Here is an 8421-nt window from a genome sequence, read left to right on the forward strand (position 1 = left end):
GAAAGAACTGGCTGAGGCTCTAAGAAAACTTTCGATGGTTTAGGGAGCCATTAAGAAAAAGCTCCCTATTCTTGTAAAAATTTCCCAAACTTTCAGGACCAGGTTTCTGTGGCTGGCCAAGAGTCAGCCTCAGTTAGAATCCTGCCAAATTGAGCATCAACAGCTCATTTGGCTAGGGAGAAAAAGAAATGAGAAACAACTGACATTTGTATACTTGAAATTATGAGCTGTTTCTCTAACAAAGAGACCAAACACTTTCGACTTGTTTTACAGTAAACATACACATTGAACAATCTGGTTGGCTGGCAGCTGGCTGCGCATATGTAGGGCATATGTGAACACATATGGATGCATAAAATCACATATGTTCACTTAAAAGGACACTGTCAAGTCATTTTATGGCTTTGTTTGTTCTCTGGGCTCCATTGTTTATAAAATCTTCTTAGAAGCTTAAAAATACAATTTCTTTCCCTACTGATTTTTGTTCTTTCTTTCTTTCATACAGTATTTTGAATGGCACTCAAATAAATGGGACTGGTTCTTTTTAAAGCCTAATTCTACTTAAACCTATATAACAACAAAGCATGTTGCCCAATTGGAAATAAAGCACTCTCTGAGAGGTTCCTATGAAGAGAAAAATAACCATATTCTGCCTTTGGAGTAGACGTTTCTACTTTTATTTTCAAGTTTTATTTTATGAACAAATCTTGAAAGATTATATTGCTTTTATAGATTTTAGTTTGTGTTCGACACTACATATAGAAGTTTCTGACTATGATAAATCCTATTTTTTTCTACTTCCTAAAATGTGTTTGAGCAATATTCTTTTAGCTTCTTCACTGAGTAAAAATTCTTTATTAAAAAAATCCTTGGTTTGGGGAAAAGCCACAAGGGACCAAATCAAAATGGCCAGAGCCTGAAAAGATGGTAAAATATCACAGTCAGGAAAACAAAAAAACAAAATAACGATGAATGCTCATTTTTCACCCATCAGACTGGCAAAAAGCAAAAGAGCAAAGCCATGCATAGCTAGTAAAGATATGAGAAAAGAGGTACTTCCATACCAAAGAGTGAAGAGGAGCAGTACTTGTTGACCTAAAAGGATTACCAGCTGGTGTTACTGAGAGAGAAGCAAGATGAAAGGAAGAGAAAATAATGTGAGCCCATCTTGGCAAATCCATGACCCAAAAGAACCTCAATATATATTTATTTGTTTCTTTCTTTTTGGCCAGTGGCAGGGGAGGAGGTACCGGGGATTGAACTCAGGAGCACTCAACCGCCGAGCCACATCCTCAGCCCTATTTTGTATTTTATTTAGAAACAGGGTTTCACTGAGTTGCTTATGCCTTGCTATTGTTGAGGCTGGCTTTGAACTTACGATCCTCCTGCCTTGGCCTCTTGAGCTGCTGGGTTTATAGGGTCACCACACTCAGCTCATTTGTTTCTTTATAATCTATTTATCATCATCATCATCAATCTGTATAAGGTTCTATCATGGGAAAAATATGGATAGATACACACTAGGTGGATAAAATGAGTTTTCTGAGAGGGGAGGGACGAGGGGCATGGGAACTTGGCAGTGTTCAGGTGAGAAAGCTTAGCAAAAAGGGAAGAATCAAAAGGAAAAAATCTGGTATGAAAGATATGGTCACATGTATGCAAAAATTATATGTATGTATATATGTAAAGAGATTTTTGAAATAATTATTACATTCAACATTCCCATCCTCTAGTTTTCAGGATCTCTATAGACAGAGGAAGATGTGAAAGCTGTAGAAGAAGTCATAATGGAGAAAGCAGAACTTGGGGGTTGGCTGAAGATCTTTAGGAGTTTCCAGTGAAATACCAAGAGGAGCAGGTTGCATTCAAGCAGTTCAAGGTACTGGTGCCACCAAGTGGTGTCTGGAGCAATTGTTGGTGGTATTTTGTTACCCCGCCAGCGACAGAACCTCTTGGTTTGTCTGTGCCTCCCTGGTAACAAGCAGAATGTGGAAGGCTCCAGTTCTTTCTGGGATGAAGTACATGCTTGTGATCCTGTCACTCACTTGAACAAGGAGTATGAAAGATATGCAGAGAGCAAACAGTTTTTGCCCTAGAATTTGAGCAACCCTTGTTTTTTCTTGCTGGCCGCCGGTGTTCTGTTGTGTCTGACCTTTACCTATCAAGTCTTAAGAGGTCTGCAATAATTTCTAACTACTTGGACTAGTTTTACAACTTGTATGACATAACTGCCTAATCTCTTATATAGGTTTTCTGTTTTTATTGCCACCATTGTAACCTGGCCTGTCATTATTTTTTTTTTTCCTGATGCCATAGAACACTCTCAGGCTTTTTTGGACTCAGTCACCCTCTGCTCTAGTTCAGACATAATCCAATTCTATACTAAGCTTCTTGAAGTTCTGGTGATTTAATACTTAAAAGTCTTCAATTGTTTGTCCCTGCCCGTTGGCAAAGTCTGAGCTTGGACCACAAGTTTTTGATGGGGGTGACTTCAATGTCTTCACATTCCCAGGGTGATTTCAGTTTACTTCTGTTGTCCCAGTGTAACTAGTGAGTCTTTATTAACTCTTGAAAGTGCCTTGATTTGAAAAGTACTTTATATGGATGCCCAACCACTACCTACTTTGTTCTCCTGCCACTGATACATGTGATAAGCAAGCTAAGAAATAAATGTCTAAAGTTTGAAGTGGGTGTTGGAATTGGACCCATGTGGGTAGGAGTCATATTTGAATATGTGTTTAACTTTTTTCTTTGATCATGCAAAAGCTAGATATAAATTATTTGGGATTTATTATTCCATTTAAATGTTTTTTCTTCTGTCATTAAGTGATAAGTGGAATCTTGAATTCTAGTAAGAAAATCTACCTTTTTTTTTTTTTTTTTTTTTTTGTACTGGTGATTGAACCATGGGATACTTAGCCACTGAGCCTCATCCCCAGACTGTTTCTTTTTAAACATTTTTTTTTTTTTAATTTCTGAGGCAGGGTCTCACTAAGTTGCGTAAGGCTTTGCTAAGTTGCTGAGGCTGGCCTTAAATTTGTGATCCTCCTGCCTCAGCTTCCTGAGCCACTGGGATTATAGGCATGGGCCATCATGCCTGGCCTCTTTTAATTTTTCACAGGAAAGAAAAGTTCTGTGTGGGACCTGAAGAACACTCCACTCAATTTTTTTTTTTTTTTTTTACAAAATATCAATAAAATATTCAGCTAAATACTGATACAAAATTGCTAAAAATTTTGGGGAGGTACAAATGCTTGTACTGTGAGCTCCTGCACCACAAAGTGTCACATTTTCTACCCTATTTAGTGCATGCTTGGAGCAATTTCTTCCAGTTAGTAGAACTGAAATTTCAGTACTGCATTCTGGTTTCAGTATTTTCGATTTCTGTTTGCTACATTTGGGGTTAACTTGTTAATGGTTGAATATGTACTAATTAAGGAAATGCTTTATCCTTAGCCCCTGTTAGTAGGAATGCACTGAGTTTTTCCTATACTAGGAGAGAATTTGGGTTCAGCCACTCATTTTTTTCTTCCCTTTCATAACTAGTCAAATACATCTTCAATTTCATCATAGTCTGTGTTCTTGGAATGGGTTTTGTATGAGAACTAGTTGACTTGCGTAGACTTGGAGCTGTGGCCTCATTAACACCAGGTGCTCATCAATGACTTGTCATTTAATGACTGCATTCCTCAGATCACCATATGCAGCTCCTTTCCCTTCTTTTATGGTCCAGACTTGAGCCAACCTAAAGTACAGGATGTTGGGACTCAAACTATTCTTTAACTAGTTGAGAGTCATTCATTCGTCATCATCCGTTTATCCCCTGGGTGTTCAACCCTCTAGATGCTGGGTATACAATGAAGAACTGGCAGGACTTCCTGGAGAGGAATTTTCTGGCAGATAACATGCATCCACCCACTCACACGCACACACACAGGCCAACTTTAGCTTGTCATGTTAATGGGCAACAAGTAAACTGCCTTCCTTGTCTTCTTTTCTAATGTGACTTACTTTAAGAAATGTCTCTGATCATACCAACATCACCAGGAGGAGAACCAGGCTTCAAACATAGTAGCACATGGACAGATCTTAGGAACTCTGTTACACATCTGCTTTCCCTTATATATATTTTATTTTCCAAATATGTGTTCCATGTATGCTGCATAATTTAGATACAAGGTCAAGATGTTCCTGCTTCATGTCTATAAAGATGCCCCAGATTTCTCATTTTTCTAGGTCAGGAACTGTATAGTATTTAATGTACAGACTCAGAACTTGAATCTCATCTCTGTCACTTATGAGCTTTGTGACCTTGAATAAAACAGATAACTTCTGTGTGCATTAGATTACTTATATGCATTATAGGGCTAATAGCATATCTTCTGCATTATAATCTTATTTTTAGCAGCATTATTGAGACATAATTCACATACCATAAAATTTGCCCATTTATGGTGTTCATTTTAGTGTTTTCTAGCATATTTATGGATTTATACAACTATCCCCAACAAACTAAATTTAGAACATTTCATCATCCCTAAACCCCAAATCATCCTGAACCCTCACCAGTCACTCCCCATTCTTGCTCACAGTCTTTTTAAAGTGATGATTAAATGAGTTAACATCTGAAAAGTGCTTAGAAAATTGTCTTACACATAATAGGTGCTATGTGTTTTCTATCATTATTGTTACTATTTTTAGTAACATCATTACATTATCTTTGTATCCTTTGTCAACATAGCACCTGATAAGTACTAGGTCCTTGCTGAATAAATTAAAAAGGAAAGAGAGTGGAAGATACCATCAGCATTCCGTAATAAAGAAATGCCCTCCATGTATTCATTATAAACATGATCCAAGACACAACAGGATCTGGGCTAGAACATAGTACTTTACTGATGAAAGAGCCTTTAAAATGGGGTATTATTGCAATGGTTTCAGCTGATAATGCTGTAGCTTGACCAAGAAAATCTGTTTCAAGTTCGAATGCCAATAAGTAACGTGTAACCTAAGGAAAGCCACAGACTGAATCTCCATTCAGTTACCTCTTAAGTGAACCTGGATTTACTAAGTGGTTCCTAAACTTCTTCCTCTCTTTAACATCCAAGGTATTGCCTGTCAATAAATGTGATATGAATCTTATACATTATTTCTATGTTGCAACCTAGATAGAAAACCACGTCACACCCATTTCATGATATTTCTTAGTTTCCAGAGTGCATTGTGTTCCCAAAGAGAATGCAAGTATGGATCATCTCCATCCTTAAATCCGCCATTGGCTTCCCTCTGCCTGGAGGATGAAGCCCAAACTCCTTGGCAGAGCAGCTGAGACTCTCCTGGATCTTATTAGCCTGTGGAGTATCCATGCTCTGTTCCCCTGGGAGCCATAAGACTCTTGTTCCTTTGGAGAAACTACTCAGACCCTTAGTCCTGCAGGGTTGGGGGACTGTTATTCAAAATGCCATCCCCTCTCCTGGCCAAGTTAGACAAGTTCTTTGCTGAACATTTCAATTTTGGGTAAAGAAAAGAAGGGACTAAAAATAGTGGTAAATGCTTTGTTTTACACATATTTGTTGCTGATACAGAATGAACGCTGGTCCTCTAAGAAGATGGCCGATTGAGTCCTGTTTCTTATTTCCTGCAGCTGCCCTGGACTTTGTTAAGGACATGTTTTACTCCTACATGCTTTTTGCATTCTTCCCCAAAACTACCTTCTCCTTTTCCCTCTTCTCTTTAGGCTTAAGTTGGGAAGAATTTGGTCCTGCTGTCTACACCTAAACAAATAAAATTTTTTCATGATAAGATTCTAAGTCTGGTTTGACAGATCCCATCTTCTCACTCAATTTCCTACAATGTGAAATGCTTTCCTCATGTCCTCTAGACAGAAAACCATTCTCTCCCTTATCTGCCTCATGAATTCCTGTTCCTTCAACACTTGCCATACAGTTATCAGGCCTATTGTCCCTAATCTTATATATAGCAATATTAAGAACCAGCTTTTATCACGTGCCCCAAACCATTAGAAGCATTTTATGTACATTAACTAATGTAATTCTTTCTGATGCCTTATAAGAATAAGTATAATCATTGCCACTTCATTTTATAGATCATGAAACAAGAGCAGAAAGGTTAAGTAATGCCCCAAAAGCCCAATTAGTAAGCAGCATACCTGCAACCTGAACCTGGCCAGTCAGGTTGTAAACTACTGAGTCACACTGACTCGCAGAGGATCTTCATTTGTTTACATACCTATCTCAACTTTCAGTCTGAAGGTTTTTTGCTTTGTTCAATTTTGTAATTCCAGGACACAGCCTGTGCCTGGCACATAGAATGACTCAATAAAAGAGAAATGAACCAATGAACAAATTCCCCCTTGGCACTTGTGCTGAATCATTTATGTTGTGCATACAATTACTCATTTCCTCATTCTAAGATGCACATTTTCAAAGAGTGCTTCTGAAACAAAGCAACTTATATATCATAATACAAAATATCTATTAGATATTTTCCTATTACAAATAAAATATATTAAATGATGTTAATATTTAATAAGGTGGCTCTCTCTCCTTCACTTCACTCTCCTAAAAAACTGATATGAATGTGGTGCATCCCAAATTGATGGCCTCACAGAATAAAGTACAAGGATCGTGTTATTTATCACTTATTGCCAAACCAGGATAACTGGACTCCTTCTTGTTAGCTTCTCCCTTCTGAAACATCATCTCTATCAGTCTGGTTTATTCTTACTGAATTGGGGCATTGTGTCTGTTCCCCAAAAGAGCAGGGCTATGACTGTGAATGGATGGGTAATTGTTACTAAGACTACATGACCTTGAAATAGCCTTGATAGGCTCAGATATGGGTGGAAATCAGTTTGAGGACAGTGTTAGGTTGGGGCATTAGCTGGTGAGAAGGTCAAGCATTAAAAAGGAGTCCATGTTTGAACTTCCTCTTCCACTTGGCTCAAGATGTGATCTCAGATGCCTTGGTACATTGCTTTCTTTTTCTCATTTCATCATAGTTCACCCACCCTTGAATGTGGGCTGCTTTTGGAGAATATACCCAAGAAGCCCATTATTCCTCTTCCTCCCTGTGCTTGGACTGAACAAAAGAATTAAAAGGTCTTCATCCTCTGCCTGTCCCTTTTTTTTTTTCAATTCCAGTCCATGTTAGCATGACAATACACATTGTAGGTTCTGTTCTAAAACATCTTTGGGATTTGTTCTGATTTTTTTTTTTCTGTTCTAGGAAAACAGTTGTAAATTTCTTCACTTGCCCTTTACCTCCTGCTACTCTCTAGGCCTTCCTCTGTGCCAGGGCTGACTAGTTGCCATGGTGAAACCAATCCAATTCACTCATTCGTTTGTTGAAAATACCTGTGTTGCCTCTCATTGTGTTCCAGATAAAGTCCCTTGCATGTAAGTGGATATCCACAATCAAAGTTTCTGTTGAGACTTTATGGAATGATTCTATGATTTATTTTCTCAATGTTAAGATGTCAGGAACATTGTAACCCTATTGATTGAATGAAAGCTTTTCAAGAAGAGAAAGAGAAAGGGGGGGGGGAGGGGGGAGGGGGAGAGAGAGAGAGAGAGAGAGAGAGAGAGAGAGAGAGAGAGAGAGAAAGGGCTGATTTGAGTTTGTTTTTGAAACACGGATGTTAAAATTAATGAGAAAACCACTATAGTTAGTATGTTGCTAGTAGTTTTCCCAAGCTGAATTCTTCCAGTTTAGCCAGAGGCCCCTTTTAATTGTTGTGAGCTAATGTGCAAACCAGAGGAGACTTATCCATGGGGGATATTGGTTTGTTTGTTTGTTTGTTTTTTTAACTTCAGAGAGTTTGATTGTTATTTGCAGGAAAGAAAAGAAAGCAACACTTCCTTATTCTGTAGAAAACATTTAATTGGTTTACCTCAGTTATATAAGTGTGAGAAAGTAGGAAGCATTTTCCTGACTGAAGGACATGATTAGCTCTTTCATGCGTTGACAGATTCAAACTAGAATTCAGGAGAGCATCTTTTAGCCTGGGGACAAAGTGGTGTAGCACAGTATCTGGGATGCTTTTTACAGTGAAGGAAAGGACCTGTCCTCTGAGAAGTGGCCAGAGAGGTCACAGAAAGTGAACATCTGTGACCTGGGAGAGCTGGAATGGAGGGGGGGGGGTTCTTCAGCAGAGGAACTTTAGGGAGGTGACTCTTGCCATCCTCTGGTGTCATATCCAAGGAAGTCCAAATTGAGAGGGTTCTATTATTAGCAAATTAATAGCTTTCTTGGACCTGGAACAGTTGTTTCAAATTTCACTTTTGATTAGATATATATGACAAAGGAGAGAGAGAGAGAGGAGTGCTAGTCTTAAGTATTTATTTGAATCAAACATATCACAAGTCCTGTCACTTCCATGTCTCCCCAACCCTGAAAAAC

Source organism: Marmota flaviventris, chromosome 3 (genome assembly GCF_047511675.1).
Source record: "Marmota flaviventris isolate mMarFla1 chromosome 3, mMarFla1.hap1, whole genome shotgun sequence".
Lineage (NCBI taxonomy): Eukaryota > Metazoa > Chordata > Mammalia > Rodentia > Sciuridae > Marmota > Marmota flaviventris.